This window comes from Falco rusticolus, chromosome W (assembly GCF_015220075.1).
Source record: "Falco rusticolus isolate bFalRus1 chromosome W, bFalRus1.pri, whole genome shotgun sequence".
Taxonomy (NCBI): domain Eukaryota; kingdom Metazoa; phylum Chordata; class Aves; order Falconiformes; family Falconidae; genus Falco; species Falco rusticolus.
The window spans coordinates 19,719,867-19,737,437 of record NC_051209.1 but is presented as its reverse complement, the minus strand read 5'-3'; positions in this window follow the sequence as shown (position 1 = coordinate 19,737,437).

Below are 17,571 nucleotides of genomic sequence, written 5' to 3'. Positions count from 1 at the left end.
CTCAACACCTGGTGATACAGGCACCACTCCGGCAGGCAGTGGGAGTTGAAGGTTTACCAGTGTTTGTGCATGTCCTGTTTACCAGCTCAGACTTATTAAATTGGAAACAATCAGTGGAATCGTATAGAGATAAAACGTATCAGTTAGGGGAATCAATTGTGCTGAATCATAATCCTTTCTGGAGTGACATGCAAACAGTTAAACGCTCCTTTTACTCCAGAAGAAAAGTGATTGGTTTTGGAAAAAGCCAAACAAGAGAAAGAGAGATTAAATGCTAATGATGATCCTGCCAGATCTATGCCTAAAACTGATCCAGAATGGGACCCAAATTTTGGTGCTGGGAGGGGAATGATTAAACAGTATCAGCAACTGATTTTATATGGTATACAACATGGGGTCCAGAAATTAAAGAATATGTCAAAGTTATATGAAATTAGACAAATTATGAGAATCCCTCGGCATTTATGAGACATTGTGTGAGGCAGCTAGAAAGTGGACTGATTTAGATCCTAAAGATTAAACTAACAGGAGAATGATTAATATGTTGTTTATTGGACAATTGGCCTCAGATATAAGAAAAGAATTACAGAAAATAGAAGAGGTAGGAGGAATTACTAACTCTTGATTAATAGAAATAGCCTATAAAGTATATAATAATCAAGTAGAGAAAAAAGAAAGCCTAAAAGATCAGAAAATGCAGGCTAATTTGTTAGCTGCCATGATTGCTGAGAATTCAGTGAGAGGCAAGGGAAGAGGTTGAGGATGTTATCAAGGAAATATGTGGGGTAGAGGTAGAGGCTGGGGCTGGAATTCTGGACCAGTATTAGAAAACTCCATGGGGTCGAATCAATGTGCTTATTGTAAAGGAGAGGGACGTTGGAAAAACAAGTACCCAAAAAGAACAACTCCCCAAGGGGGATGAGGGGTGGGGTGGGGATGATCCCTGAAGCTGATCTGATTATGCTGGAAGCTTCAAATTCAGACTGAAGGGGACTGGGGGACAATATTAAAATTTCCCCAGCCGATCCTCTGGTTCCAGTTCAGCTGAGGAATGAAACTATTGATTTCCTGGTGGATACAGGAGTGACATATGCAGTTATAACTAGTTGTAAGGGTCCTTTAAGTAATAGCTATATACTGATTATGGAGGTCACGGGAAACAGCTTTGAAACTATTTTTAAAACCACTGGAATGCAAAATCAGAAGTAAAACTGTAACTCACAAATTCCTCTATATGCCAGAATGTCTTTTATGCCTCATAGGGTGAGATCTGTTGTGTAAATTAAGAGCAAAAATAACTTTCTCTGATAAGACAATACAGCTACACCTGCCAAAGGAAACAGTCTGGAAGGCTCAAATCTGTTTATTAACAGAGAAACAATAGAGAGATGCAAACATCCCAGAAGAAATTTTGGATGCTGTAATACCCACTGTATGGGCAACCAAGAGACCTGGAAGAGCAAAAAAAGCAGTACTGGTAAAGGTTGAATTAAAACCTAGAGTGCAGCCAGTGAGAAAAAAAGCAATATCCTCTTAAGTTAGAAGCCCGTTTGGTTTAGAACCAATAATAAATTATTTTATTCAATATGGACTATTGAAGGAGTGTCAATCTGAATATAATACCCTGATCTTACCACTTAAAAAACCCTGGACACAAGAATAGCTATTGGTGCAAGATTTGAGGGAAATTAATTGAATCACAGTCGATGTTGTAGTGGGTTTTCATGGCAAGCTTTTGGTAGCAGGGGGGCTACAGGGGTGGCTTCTGTGAGAAGATGCCAGATGCTTCCCCCATGTCCAATGGAGCCAATGCCAGCTGGCTCCATGACAGACCTGCCGCTGGCCAAGGCTGAGCTAATCAGCAACAGTGGTAGTGCCTCTGTGATAGCATATTTAAGAAGGCAAAAAACCAAAATCTGCACCAGCAGAAGAGAGGAATGAGAATACATGAGAGCAACAACTCTGCAGACACCAAGGTCAGTGAAGAAGGAGGAGGAGGAGGTGCTCCAGGCACCAGAGCAGAGCTTCCCATTCAGCCCATGGTGAAGACCATGGTGAGGCAGGCTGTACCCCTGCAGCCCATGGAGGTTAATGGTGGAACTGATATCCACTCTGCAGCCCATGGAGGATCCCACACTGGAGCAGGTGGATGCCCGAAGGAGGCTGTGACCCTGTGGAAAGCCCACACTGAAGCACGTTTTCTGGCAGGGCTTGTAGACCTGTGGAGAGAAGAGCCCACACTGGAGTGAGTTTGCTGGCAAGACTTGTGACCCCATGGGGGACACACACTGGAATAGTGTGTGAAGAATTGCAGCCCGTGGGAAGAACTCACGTTGGAGAAGTTCATGGAGGACTGTCTCCCATGGGAGGGATCCCACACTGGAGCAGGGGAAGAGTGTGAGGAGGAAGGAGCAGCAGAAACAATGTGTGATGAACTGACTGTAACCCCCATTCTCTGTTCCCCTGCGCCACTTGGGGGGAGGAGGTAGAAAAATCAGGAATTAAATTAAGCCCGAGAAGAAGGGAGGGGTGGGAGGAAGGTGCTTTTTTTCCTATTTGAATGGTACTAAATTAAACTAATTTCCCCAAGTCAAGTCTGTTTTGCCCTTGACAGTAATTGCTGAGTGATGTCCCTGTCCTTATCTTGACCCACGATCCTTTTGTTATATTTTCTCTCCCCTGTCCGGTTGAAGACGGGAGTGATAGAGTGGGTTTGGTGGGCACCTGGCATTCAGCAAGGGTCAAACCACCACAGATGTACACCCTGTGGTTCCAAACTCTTATACCTTTTTATCATCTTTACCTAATAACAATGTCTATTTTACAGTACTGGATTTGAAAGATGCCTTCTTTTGCATCCCCCTGGAGGAGGAGAATCAAAAACTTTTTGTGTTTGAATGGGAAAACCCAATGACAAGATGAAAAGTTGAATTCTGCTGGCCTGTGTTACCTCAGGGATTCAGGAATAGCCCTACTTTGTTTGGTAATGCATTGGCCAAAGAATTGGAAGATTGGCAAGGTAAGAATTCTTTGATTACCTTGCTTCAATATGTATATGATATTCTACTGGGAGCCACAATGAAACAGGAATGTCAAGTAGCCACCATTAGCTTACTGAATTTCTTGGGACTTGCTGAGTAAAGAGTATCACAGAAAAAAACAAAAATTGCTCAGCTAACTGTAGAATATCTGTGGGTTTTTTGCAGGGTGAGAGAAGATTGGGAGCAGAACGAAAAGAGGCGATATACCGGATAGCCCCTACAAAATCAATGAAAGAATTAAGAGGATTTTTAGGAATGGACAGGTGGTGTCACCTGTGGATACCAAATTTCATACTGATTGCTAAACTTTATATGCTGTTGCAGCACTCTCCAAACTAACCAGCTGCAACAAGGTCTTTTTACCATCTCGTACCAACATACTCTTCATGCCAGTCCCTCTGCTGCCTTCTCCTTGTCCCTCCTCACCCAGGGTGCGCGCGCGCACATGCACGCTCTCTCTCTCCTCTCTGCTTCTTCCTTCTCTCTCTTCCTTGGCTGCCCAAAGCCCCAACCTCATAACTTGCAGTTGTGACATCTTCTTGTGCATCGATATGGAATGATCGGAAAGATTCATACAACACATCCCTTCAAAATCCTCACAACCGTGTCCATGTGCTAATAACAAAAAATCTATTGCAGCTCTATTTTGTAATGTAGCATGCCTACCACTATCTACATCAAGCAATAACGAACTTAAAATCTGTGATGTAAGATTAAATTGTTACTCTCCCCAGCACGCTAACCTTCGTATATTCTTAGCATTTGATGCTGCCATTGCCCCCGGCATAAATATGGAGGCTAGGACATTTGTTGTTACAGACTGTAGATCGACTTGGTCATTACATGTTTCATCAAAGGTGCGCAGTGCCCTCCGTGATGTATGAGATTTTTGAGCCATTTTTAATAAGTCTTTCATATGTGGAGCAAAGAAAGTCAAACACCCTAAATAGCATGGTCCACCAACAGGATACAAAGGAATCCCTGGCCACGCTCTGTCCCCACATATCAGAAAGACACCCGGTGGCAACTGATAACCCCTGATACATCTACATGGAAACCCCCCGTCTTCAATTCACCCCAAACAGGTGAACCAGTTAGATTTTGAAACCCTGTATAAAACTCCCGTTCACATTGACGTGTTAGCCATAACTGTCACGGGTCACCAAACCAAATTACTCCAGTGCCATTCACGGGTTGGAGTGGTGATGACATGTGGGTACAGTCTGCCATATCAGTTGCAGTAACATTAACATATTCAACAGGTACAACGCTAGCCAATAGGTCTAACTCCTGCAAAGGTAAATGATGTGGCTGGTTTAAATTCTCAATAACCGTCTTCTGCCACGCTGCGTTACGCATAGAAGGCCAAACATATTGCCCATTTGGACTCATACATGTACCATTCTGATTGGAAGTCAGACCCACTGCTTTAACATTCCAAAAACCATCAAAATTTGTTTAATTCTCCTGCAGGGGAATACCAATTAAACAATTCTAAAGGGGTTGTCTGCTTCTTGCAGACTTAAACAAAAGTCTGTTACTCCCGTGATATTTGCCCATGTCACCCATATGTTTGTCCTAGACAAGATGTCAAAAATACTTTGGCCTATGGGTAAAAAATTCAAGACCGTAAACCAAGTCCACCAGTTAAACATGTTTACTCTTGCAATTTTCACTTTTTTTTTTTTTTTTTCCACATTCCACCCCACAAATCTGTGCTTTCACAGTTTATGGTGATGTATGCTGTCTCCAATCAGCATGGTATTACGCTAGTCGTATGTTTCCTCTCGCTTCATGCCCGGTTACTAACCAAACACATACACTCTTTGCACCATTTACATTTAAACTTTGGCTTACAGAACCGTTTTATCCCACATAGCATACATTGGCACATTACCCGCGGGTTACATCCCTTACAACATAGACAGTTTATTCTGTCTGCTCGCTCTGAGTCCTCTCCTCCGTCCCCTGATCTTGACATACAGGTCGCACAAACTTGCTAGGGACCCATATAGGTCCTTTATCTGTGGAGATACAAAAATAACCTCTACCGATAAATAACACCGGATTCGGTCCTTCCCATACGCCTGAAGCCATATTTTTATACAAAACATTCAAACCAGGAACTGTAGTTGTTTGGTTCCCTCGCGCTGTTTGGTGATGTATAACAACAGGTGGTCCCTCTCTGTCCTCCGTAAGTGCGGCGAATGAAGAGACGGGACGCAGCTTGATGCCAGCAAATGTCAATTTATTGTACAGAAGCATGCGTTTTTATACACTTTCAGAAGCTGCGCGTTTTAAACAGATTGGTTCTTGAAGCTAAGCATTGCATACTAGGCAATCCCTGATTGGTGGTTAACTACCAGCAATTAACAGCAAGGTGTTACCTTTCCTTGGCGCCATCCTTGGCGCCATCCGTCTCCCACTCCCCTGTGCTCTGTAAACATGTCTCATCATGTTAATTGTTGTCTAGACAAGCTCGAGTACATTCCCCTCAGCTAACTGATTGCCACGCATGGTCCTAGTTTCCAGCCTGCTCCTGCATCTCCCCCTTCCTGTTGCACAAAAGAACCCCTGAAACCGAGCAAAAACAAGGCACAAGTAATAGAACAAATAAAAAACCAGCTAAGACATATTATCAACGTCAAAATAACCCACTGTCTTTGTTCCGTACAATTTTACAATTTCCCCTTTTTGTTTTTGAACAGCTAGTACCAGGTTTGCCATGTTCTGCAGGGCCCTTGCAAACATGACAGCAACCAAGGTAATAGCAAACAAACAATACTGCCAATTGAGTGAATGGATGCCAAAAAGGCTGAAATTTTCTCAGATTTTGATAACATGTTGCTGCAATGGGGCGCCTAAAATCCACGCAGCACATACCATCCAAATCCTCACAGCCATGTCCTTGAACCAAGGACAAAAAGCAGTGGCAATTTTGACTCACATTCTGAACTGCCTACCAAACAAGGTGATTTAACTCTTTAATGCTTTCCCTGCTGTTACTCTGGATAAGAGAAGAACCGCTGCGACACGTTCCCATCATAGCCTCCTACTACATTAGCATCTACAGAAAGACAATTATCGACAAAGTGTAAACAATATCAGCTTCTTTTAGATTAACATTATACATAGATGGAAGGGCACACCAAACAAGAACTGGTTCAGTCAAAAAGTTCAAAACATCGCATGCCTTCTCTGAACATACCTCTGGGGTCATTCCCTTCATTCCCTCTCTTTTTTATGCAAAGAGAAACACTTTTACCATAACAGAGAAGCCCCTATTTACATCTCTGAGCCCGGACACAAACCGCAGCTGTATGCTCCACCAGGCTCAGGGCAGGAATCATTCATGCAGTTACATAGCTATATATCTCTACAAGCATGCAGACACCTATTAAACACTAGATAACCATGTTTATCTTTCCTACCCTCCTTCACAATACCCAGCTGTTCTCTCATCTCTTGTTAGGTCAAATATTCTCCAGTTTCCTCTCCTACATCTCTCTTCAGACATTCTGTAACCTCTTTTTTTGCTTGTTAATTGCGACGAGGCAAAGGGGGTGTGTAGCTGGGTGACCATGACCTGATTTATGTTACAATCAACTAAACACTGAATACAGGAAAAAAAAAAAAAGGTATGGGAGACATAAGGCAAACATCAATAAGGTGGTTAAGATAATTATAATAAATCCTGTAATACTTTTGGGTCACGGCCCAAAGTTTCCCAGCCGTGAGAAGAGACCAAAGGCATCCCACCCCTGGCTCTGTTGCAGATCTTTGTTTTAAGGCTTTTGAGTTTTGTATACTTTTGTAAATTAATTCACAGTGGTCACTCAGATTCACGTAACACATCCTATCAAAGTCTTCACACTTGTGTCCCTGTGCTAATAATAAAAATCAATAGCAACTCGGTTCTGTAGCAACATATGATGGACAGAATCAACATCTGTTAATAAGCCAGAAAAAGAACAGTATTTGTAGTATTACTTTGTTTAGCAAGCTAGCAGCCTAATTTACTAAGCAAGTTAAAAGCGTGTACTATTCTTACAGAAGAGATTAGAGAAGCAAAAATGTGTTACGCTGCATTCCAGAACTCAGCCTGAGAATTACAGTCTGCTGTGAGTTCTGCGTTACAATCATTTGACACATGTTGGGGTTGCGATTGTGAAAGTTGCCCGTTTACAGTTTTCATTGACATTATCACAGCTAGTTGTTTTAAAAGCAACCCTTGAGCTTCCTGATGTTCGACTTGTTGCAAAATATTCTGAAGCCAATCAATAAAGTTAGTATTAAAGTTAGTGACTCTCTAGGACCCTGCAAGACTGTGGCAAGACTCCCCCATCCTGACTGCCTTAATAGCCATCTCATTCATTTGCAAACAGTTGTCCCTGGGATACCTTGCCTGAGTCACAGAATCGGCACAGTTAATTGCTCCAGCCAACTGCTCATAGTTAACAGCAATTCCCCGATTAAGGTTTTCAGTCAAGGCCACTACACATAGCTCACAAAAATCAGATAACCACATCATAGACTGTATCAGTTAGTACCATACAAAGCAGTAACTTCCAATCATGCAGTGTGAGTGTGTAAGGCTCTGCCATCACTTCAAGAAGGGACATAGCAAATGTATTATGAATCCTCCCTTCCCGCACTGCTTTGCTTAACCCTTTAACAGCCTCGTATTGCACAGGCTGCCACTCTGCAGGTTGATTTGTCTGACAAAATACTGAACATGCCCTAGCGACTCCCAAAACCCATCACTGAAGTGTTTCCCACTTGCATTCCTGCCACCAATCCCTCAGACTCCCTTTCACCCTCCCCAAAAATACAATCAATGCATCAGGAGAGACGAGGGGGTGGGGAAAGGTCTAGCTCCTTTTCCAGATCTATAGGACCTGGATCAAAAGGTTTATCAGTGTCAATAAAATCATTGTCCGAGTTGTCCTGTTCCCGTGCTTGCTCCTGTGTTGTGAGGGTCGCTGCAATCAGTGACAGAAGCTTTGGGGGCAGAGGAGGTGTGGACGGAATCGCCATCGCTGACGGTGTCTTGAGAAGAGTCGCGCTGTCGGTGGAATTTAAAGCTTCCTCTGGTTTAGCACCGATAGTAGAATTAGTCCACACTTGGCAAAGAGTAGTCAGAATTTGCCACCAAGATGTTAAATGCATTCCCGACACGGAGTTCCCCTCCGCGGCAGCATCATACAATTGGCTGCTGTATGTACACACTTTCATTCTTTCAAAGTCTCTAAGGTTTCTTGGCTGCTCACCTGTCTCGATGCATACAGGTGTTATCCTCGGGGTTTAGGTTGTCCGCCTGGTCCAGACAGCAAGACGATCGTTCAGCCAAGCCGTCTCCTCCGGAACGCAGCCCTCTTCCACGAGCTGTCTTTTTTCCGTCCTTATTCTTCCAAGGCTTCGGAACACCACCATAGGGGTCACCATTTGAGGAGACTGAGGCACGGACTCCCTGATCTGACTAGAAGACCCTTTATGAGTCCATATACGTCTCTTTCTGGGGACGAAGCCTGATTCCCCATTACGGATTTCCCACAGCTCACCTCTCAACTCCGGAGGGATTTCTGGCCGGCTCCTGCTTCCTTTCAGCAGATCATTCAAAGTTCTGTGGGATTCGCTGCATGTCGCTCAGATAGGCGATTCGAGAGCCCTTAGCGTTAGATCCTTAAACGCATCACGTCGGGGTCACCAATTTGCGGCGAATGAAGAGACGGGACGCAGCTTGATGCCAGCAAATGTCAATTTATTGTACAGAAGCACGAGTTTATATACTTTCAGAAGCTGCGCGCGTTTTAAACAGATTGGTTCTTGAAGCTAAGCATTGCATACTAGGCAATCCCTGATTGGTGGTTAACTACCAGCAATTAACAGCAAGGTGTTACCTTTCCTTGGTGCCATCCTTGGCGCCATCCGTCTCCCACTCCCCTGTGCTCTGCAAACATGCCTCATCATGTTAATTGTTGTCTAGACAAGCTCGAGCAAATTCCCCTCAGCTAACTGATTGCCACGCATGGTCCTAGTTTCCAGCCTGCTCCTGCAAGTTAGTACCCATGGAGATGACCTCAACAAGAATGTAAATGAGGAGCCTTCTGACTAGGATGTGGTAACTGCTAAAAGAAAACAAACTAGGGTAAAATAATAGTGGTAGTAATAGATCAACGACTTCCTACTCAAATGGCCCCCACCCCAAAGAAGGTGGATCCCCCGCCCCGGGGCTCATGCTGATATAGATTAAAACTAGCCCAGTGGGCATGTATTAGCTTGGCATGTTTAGAGTGGACAATAAAGAAGGACTAATGGTTAGCTAGCAGATGTTTTAAGATAACAGAAACTAAACAAGAAAGACTGCTAATGTATGCAAAGATAAACAAGAACTTCCGGTAACTGCCCAAGAAGGTGAAAAGTACATCTTGAAGAGGCGCCAGAGTGAGGAGATTCTGAATGTTCGGAAACCTTATGTATATGCATGACTTTGTATAATAAATACCCGGCTGCTTGTTGAAACGGTGTGCAAGTTAGGAGTAGCGATCCCCCTTGCACTCAGCATCGCAATAAACATACCTGCTTTATAACTCTACTCAAGTTGTAGAGTTTGATTCCGTACGGCAAAACACAGGGCTATACATTGGAATAGCATCAATTTAGTGCAAAGCAAGGCAGGAAGGCAGGAGGAAGAATGCTTGCATGATCAGTCCCTCGTTTTGGTCTCTTGGGGGATGCAGATTGATGAAGTGAGAATGTGAGGCCCATATTCATTCCCATTCCCATGCTGTGGTAAATGTTGAGGGTTAAATTCTGCCAACAGCTGCCAATAGCTATGGGCTTTGCTTTTTTCTTCATCTCATATTTCCTCTGGGTATGGAAAGAGCAGCTGCCAAAGCAGAGGCTTAATGTCTCTGAACATCATCACATCTACAAGAAATATTGTACAGATGATATGCAACTCAAGCAGATGTTGATGGACAGAAAGTTAGTTTTGGTGATTGATGTCATATGTAAGAATCAGCAGCCATGGGGGGTGGAACAAGCCAGGGTGCTGCGGAGGTAAGGGTAAACCATGCAGCCACTGGGTTGAGGGAGCTTGCGAGAATCTAATTTTGTCATAAATGTGAAGAAAAGCTGGGGTGCTTTCCATGCTTCTGATAGATTACCTCTTCAGAGAGCCTGCTGGAGGTAGCTTACTCCTGCTTTTGCATCAGAGGATACTGTTTGAAGTAATGCAGTATCTATATAAAGGAAAACAAAATTATGGACTGGTGGCAAAGTCTTTTTACCCCAAACACCATATTAAGAATCTAATTGAGACTGAGCCCTTTCTGTAGCATCAGTTTGCCCAGCCTTTTATCTAAGGACAATACAGAGTACTTTTGGCAATTTCTGCATTTACAAGGTCTGTGATCTGCCAGCATGGCTATGAGAAAATACTTGTACTTGAGTACATGAGTTGGTACCCTGACTTTTCCCACTCCAATGATGCCAAGGGGCAGGAGCTGAAGACTGTCCCTGTCATCTTACTCCTGTGTCTGAAAGAGCCAGTCCAAACCTCGCTCTGACATCCTCCACAGAGCGCTGGCTCACACTCCACCTGCTGCAGGGTATGCTGACTTAAACAAGGCACTTTATAGAACAGAGGATGCTGCTAGAAAAGGCAGTAAAGAGACATTTGGGTATGAAACTCATGCTTTCAGTTGCTACATGGAGCAGATACAGTCCAGCAGAACATCAATACAACTTCAGGAAACTGATTATTGTCCATGCACCAAAATGACTGGAACAACAGGGATACACAGGGGTGTTTCCTTTGGGATATTCCCCATGTGAAATGAACATAGCTGAACATTTGGCACCAGCTGAAATTATCTATGGCTTGTTGCGACGGAGGGAAGACACAGTCACTCAATATGAGTGATCAGCAGACTTCGTTTATTGTGCCTTACAGTCACCTTTTATGCCTTGTTATAATTAGCTCATACATATTACAAAAGTTAAGCTCATTATTGGTTAGTTGCCTAAATACCAAGCCCGCCCCTAGTTTCTCTTCTGTAGTTATCTGTTCCCACCTGCAACATTCTTTTCCCACCGAAATCTTCCTGTTACTGTGTAACAAGGACAGCCAAAGACAGTGTATTTTGCTTTACTTCAGATAAGCTGAGAGCGATGTGCATTTTTGTCCAGCCAGCTGGACTATGTCTATGTGACCCTTTTCAGCTAGCCAGTTATCCACAATGGCTCAGGGTCTGAAATACAGAGCAGCCATTTTGCAGGGCAGCCCAGCAAATCCTAAGCCAAAAGACTGCTCTCAAGTGTAACAGGAGGATGCTATTATGACAGGGAGCAGTGGATCCTGCATTGTGTCCCTACACCCATCTCCCTAGTGGTATGATGTGGTGACACAAGTTGAGGCGGACTTAAAAGAAACACTATGTCTGCATGGCTGGGTTCGGACAAAATGGCCTTTATTGTTTATACAAACTATTTATATATCTTAGACAGTGCAGATGTTAGACCCTGAGAGGTTTTTGTGTCCTTCTTCTTGCTTGCTATTTGCTGTTGCTGTAGGTGCCCGTATGCTGCGGTTCTAAGTTCCGATTCTTCACATCCTGTTTACATACCTGACAATTTGTGGCTGTCTTAAAGGTACACGGCTAAGTCTTTGAAGTCAACTAACTTGTCTGCAGACCCGTTGCAGACCCCAACAGTATGACAAGGAGAAATTTTTATACCCATTTCAGGCAGAGCAGGAAACACAGAAGAGCTGCAGGTGCATGCTGATCTCAGTGTTAGGAAGACATCTGAGTGACTTCTATCCCAGACAGTCCTGTCTTGCTGTATCTGCTTATGACTGATCAATACTGTCATGTTTCCCTGATCCAGCCCAGCCCTGGACTGTCACAACCTATCCCAGAGGATACCCCAGCTCTCAGCAACCCTAGGTGGATGCTGATGTTTATCAGAGATGTTGCCTGCTCAAGCAAGACATGGTGCCTGGCAGAAAACTGCACTTGGGTACAACTGTGTGGCTGGGAAAAAAGAGGAACTCTGGCACTAAGTGCTGAGCCTGATCAATGATTGCAAGATCAGCCCCTCAATTAGGGAAGTCAGGTCATGACCAGACTGGAAAACCCAATTCTAGTGCAGTAAATATTATAGTTAATGATCAAATTTAGCTACTGTGTGGTGGTTTGACCTTGGCTGGCCACCAGGTGCCCGCCAAGCCACTCTATCACTCCTCTTCCTCCTCTGGACAGGGGAGAGAAAATATAATGAAAGGCTCATGGGTTATATTCATGACATCTTTTTTAATGGTTTAATTTTAATATCCATGTTTACCAAATTTTAGTTAGGGAATCAAGGGATATTTTCTGATTACTTTTCTAGCTTTAAAAAGAAAAGTTCAGGGATAGCTATCCAACGAACTTTGACTTACACATGTCTATATAGCAACAGCAAACCTGTGGAAAAAAATAAATTTTTCCCCAAAGGAGAGTGATTGCATAAATAACTTATTCAAATGTGTAGATAAATTGCTTTGACATGTTTTGCAGGAAGGAACAGAGGCACATCTGTACTGAAATAGCTCTGGGTACCATAAATCTATTCACAGGTAACTGGATTACCTCATGTGTCTGGTACCAAAATAGGGGATGAAAACATGATCCCCAAATGATGGAAGATTTGCATTATAGCCACATTTGGTAGCACTGTGCTGCACAAAAGAAACTCCCAGTTCCCGTTGGGAGAGAAGTGAAAGCAATAGGTAACAATAGGAGCCACCTTTCCAGCCATGCTATGGCCTTCCTGCTCTGTCCAGACCATCACACTGTGCAGGAGCAAAGGAGACCATTCCCATTTAGGTCAGAGTGTAAATCTCCTAAAAGCTGCCCTGCTTTGCAGCAAAATGGCTCATGTATCAAAGTTTTGTACAGCTGACAGCTCCCATCCACTGCCACAACAGCTGTGGGGACCTTCAGTGTGTTGGAGGTGTTATTCCCTATGGTGCAGGCTTGTGGAGCATCCGATGGATGCCCAGGGGCTGGAAACCCTCAGCTGCTGTCTGTGTGCATTCTCACTGCAGTCAGGACACTTCTGGCTACCATTTCTGTTACCGAAATCTCAGAATGAAGAACTTATCGACACCAATGTGATGTAGATAAGCAGACACTTCTTTATTAACGGCCGGGTGCGTGAGTGAGTCTTCCCACGATCAACGCACACCAAGTCTCAAAATCAGACACCATATATAGAAGTTATTCATACATATTCATTAAGTATTCATGCGTAATCATAATATTTCCCGTAAATCATTAACATATTCTCCTCCTATATCTGATTCTGCGCAGTAGAGCTTAGAAAGGTCTAGAAATGGGTCTGGGGTACGATTTGGGTAGGTGGTATATGAATCGGTGGTCACGATCTCCCCCTGCCGGAATTACCTTTTACTAAAGTTCACGATTTCTTGGCAGGTAACTACAAGCTGTTCCAGTCGACTCTCCCCGGTTTCCATTAATCTTATATTCTGACATTTCAATACACCTTCTACATACAGAAGACTGGTCAAATACAAAGAAACCTTTCAAACCCTAAATTTATTACCCAAGTTTTAACAATGGTTCTAGCCCATTCTTCTAGCCTTGGTACGAGATGTACAGAAGATCTCATAGCAGCTTTTACTGTGCAACTATAAGTTTCATTAAAATATATTTCTTATCCTTCTATATTTCTATTTTATAAAATAATTTTTATAAAATCCAATAATCAATCAAATAAAGTCAATCAATCTTAACTTATTAGCAAATCTATAACATTTCTAGTTACTGGTGTCTATCCCCACCTTGTTGCCTAAAGGCTACTCTGATATTTTCATCTATGTTTTTCTATTTCATCTGATCTACCTCCACAGACCAGGGAGATCTGGCATTGCTAGATGAGGAGCTGCTATATTCAATCAGACTCCAGGTCCATCTAGGCTCAGATTCCATCTTTAATTATGGCTGATATAACTTTTTTTCAGGAGAGGCAGTAAGAATCCTATACCTATGAGATCTGCATGTGAGATTAGAGATCCTGTTCCTGTTCTATAGCAGTCAGGCATGGAAAGCATGGTTTAACATTCTTTAAAAAAATGTTTGTTGTCAGTGGTTGTGGCCATCCTGGATAGTCTAATATCTATATACTACCAAATCTCATTTTAAACTGTATGTGTTTCCTGATTCTGCTTTTGCTCCCTGTCGCTGACAACTGAAGTGTGCAAATATTGGCCTTACTGCTTTCTTCATGTGCATTTTCCAGGACTGGTAGAAGTTGAAAAGGTGCTGGGTATTTCCGGACAGAGCCAGAGTCAGCAAGCTTATGTGCGTAAGAAATTGAGTTCCAGTTTTTAAAAACAATGAACGCTATTCACATCACCGTGGACTGTCAATGGTTTACCACACTGCTTGGTGCAAGAGAAGTGAAAGAGCAGTCCTTGTTTCCTTCTGCTACCAGCCCTGTACCTTCCCCCACAGAGAGCAGCCTGTTAACTACGGGTGCCAGCTCTTAGGTGAGGCAAACCATTGTGAAACCTTTGCTAGTGGTGTGGAAAAAACCCAGCCAGACACCTCATTGTTTGATCTTATTTGTATAAGCAGGAGTAGTGTTATCCCAAATCTGAGTTCTTCACCTGGTGTGCAAGAGCTGATCCACACACAATATTTGTTTATTGCATGTCTGCGCAGAGATGGGTGCTGGGTGGTAATCCACAAAGCTAGCACACCTCTTAACACATAGTAAAACATTTTATACATTTTGAACAATTGTTTACAACTACATTTAATCACACTTAATTCTCATTGGTTCTTACAAGTCTGGTCTCCACTTAAAGGTACAGTATTCTTTCTTTTCACCCTGCATGTTCTGTGAGGAGGGGCTTTATTAGTAGGGTGTTTTCTTTGCTCCAGGGTGGATCTTTTAGTATGCTAATTAGGATAGTTCACACATAGTTCAAGTAATTTTCTGTTTGGTCTTATTAACCATTTGGTTCTTCTTGAGCTTATGTTGTTATTTCTTAGCTTGACCTATTCTTTTTCCCAAGGCCATGTCTTGTTAACTATTTGTAAGGATTATTTAACATCCTCTGTTTTTCAAATTCTTTCTTGTCTTCTTTAAAGTAAATAATTATTGTATCAGGAGGGCTTGTGCTCCCTTGCTTTCAAGCTGCAAGAAGAGAGGGAAGAGGAGAATGAAGGTGGAGGGAAAGGAGGGAGCATAGGAAGCAATTACATGTGTTCAACTGAAGTGTAATATTTACTCATCTGCTTCATTGCTACAGTCCTGTTGTGCCGTTTCCTCACCCTTTTCATTAATTGAAGGTTAAACCCAGAACTATTCAAGCACCATTCTTGCTGTTTCAGTGACAAAACCACTGAGTTGCCTCACACATGACAAATGCCTGCCTTTTATTGCTGCTCATTTATTCCTTCCAGAGCTCCCTCTGCAGCAGATATCCTTTGGCACAGGGAGAGAGGGCCTTGTTGGTGCTGCATCTGCTTGGGTGCCTGGGAGCCATGTTGCACCTATTATTTAATAACTTGCAGTGGAAATTACCACTTATCCCACCGCAAGTGCATGGTACACCACACAGAAAAATAAATCACTGAATGACTGCTTGATGCAGGTGGCACTGTGAACCTTCCCAGCTTAGGTATTCCCTCCCCAGTGGAAAAAAAATCAGAAGGAAATGTGCCATCCTTTGCAGCCACGGTTTGGGCCACGGCCAGCCATTTTGTTGAGGTCTGTGTACTTAAAAGCACTCTGAGCCTCAGGTTCTGCTTGCAAAGTGAATAGACTCAGGCCACGACTGACCTACTAGCCTCAACGATGGTGTGAATTATGATTAAGGCGTCCCACAGCGGAGTCCTTTTTGTTTCTGTTCCTGCCCTCTTGTACAAAGCCAAAACATTTGCAGTTTGCAGCCAAGAAAAATAACTACAAATCTTGTATGATTCAGAGCTCAAGACAACTGTTGTGCAAGCTCTCCCACTGCTGCACCTTCATCCTCACCACACCACTCTCAGCTGCCCTGCAGCTCCCTCCTGAAGACAGAGTGGGCACACAGGGAAAATATTGTTATCACTTGAGTCACATGGTACATTTAGATAGCATAGTAAATGTTATAAGACTGGAAAGACATAGTATTTCAGGAGAGAGAGAGAGAGAGCGCGAGCGAGCGAGAGAGAGAGCAAGAGCAAGAGCAAGAGCAAGAGCAAGAGGTGGTTTCACAGGCTGCCAAGTGCTGAATCACGGCTGTGGATGTATCTGCTAAAGGCAACTGCAGAGCCCCCGCAGCCTGTGAGTGCCCCACACCACAAGTGCACACACCATACGTGCACACACACACGTGCACATTCACACAGACACACCTAGACACAACCACTCCATGCCTGCTTGCTGTGCCTTTCAGCTCACCAACAGTAGAGCTGGCAGCATGGGAAGAGAGTGAAAAGCCACAGATGGAATGGCTGTACTGCTGAAGAATTTTTATGGTATCCTCTCAAGGTAAATTAAACACATGTTTTTGCTTAAATATAAAAGAAAAATTTAATGAACAATGCACTGGATGATGCAATGCACTGATAGATGTTTTTCTTAGGGGAATTGGTGCCTGCATCCTTGTCCAAATGTCATTTCTCCCACAATCATGTAGCATGCAGTGTAGCATCTGCCACTCTTCAACCCCAAGGAGGTGGCATTTCAGCATTCTTTCACTGGCTTGCTTTGGTTTGACAGCTGCCATGGAAAGGTAAGCTGCTATGATGATGGTACAGTCACAGAGCTGCTCCTCCCCCGGGTACAAGAGGAGAAAGCAAACATGTGACAGATGCTGGTCACATCGCTTCATGTGTGACCAGAAGGTGCTCAGTGACATTGCTGATGGCTGAGGCAGAAAAGCCTGTGCAAACCAGAGTCCTGCTTGATGTATTCACAGGGCTGGATTAAATGGCTTCCTTTTTTCATTAGAGACTTTACTGTATTTAAAATAATCATCCCAGATAAGTGAAAAGTTGGTAAGCAAGCTCAGGCTCCACTCTGCTTTGCAGTATCTGAGCTGTGGATAATTACAAGATTACCTTGGGGAGTGGCTGCTTCTTTACTCAGATGGGTTTGAAAAGGCAAAGCTTTGTGACTTGGTGTGATGACTTTTTCAGACACAAGCTTGTGATCAGCTCTGCCTTGTTATTACCCCCTGCAGCCTGGTCATATGAGAGTCTATGTGTTAGTGGGAGGAAGGGAAGACAGCAAGGGCACTGTCAAGTGTTACTGGTGACAATGAGGCTTGGAGATGTTAAGTTTCTGTTAGTTCAGGTTTCAAAGTATATTTTATAAAGATGGCTATAAGTAAAATAATAATTTATTCATGCTGAAAGAGTGCATGATAAGATAATTAAAATCTCTGAAGAGAGAGACTGAGATCATGATAAAAGAGAGGAAAATATCAGGAAAAATCTAAGAATGTCTCAATCAGCAGATGAAAGAG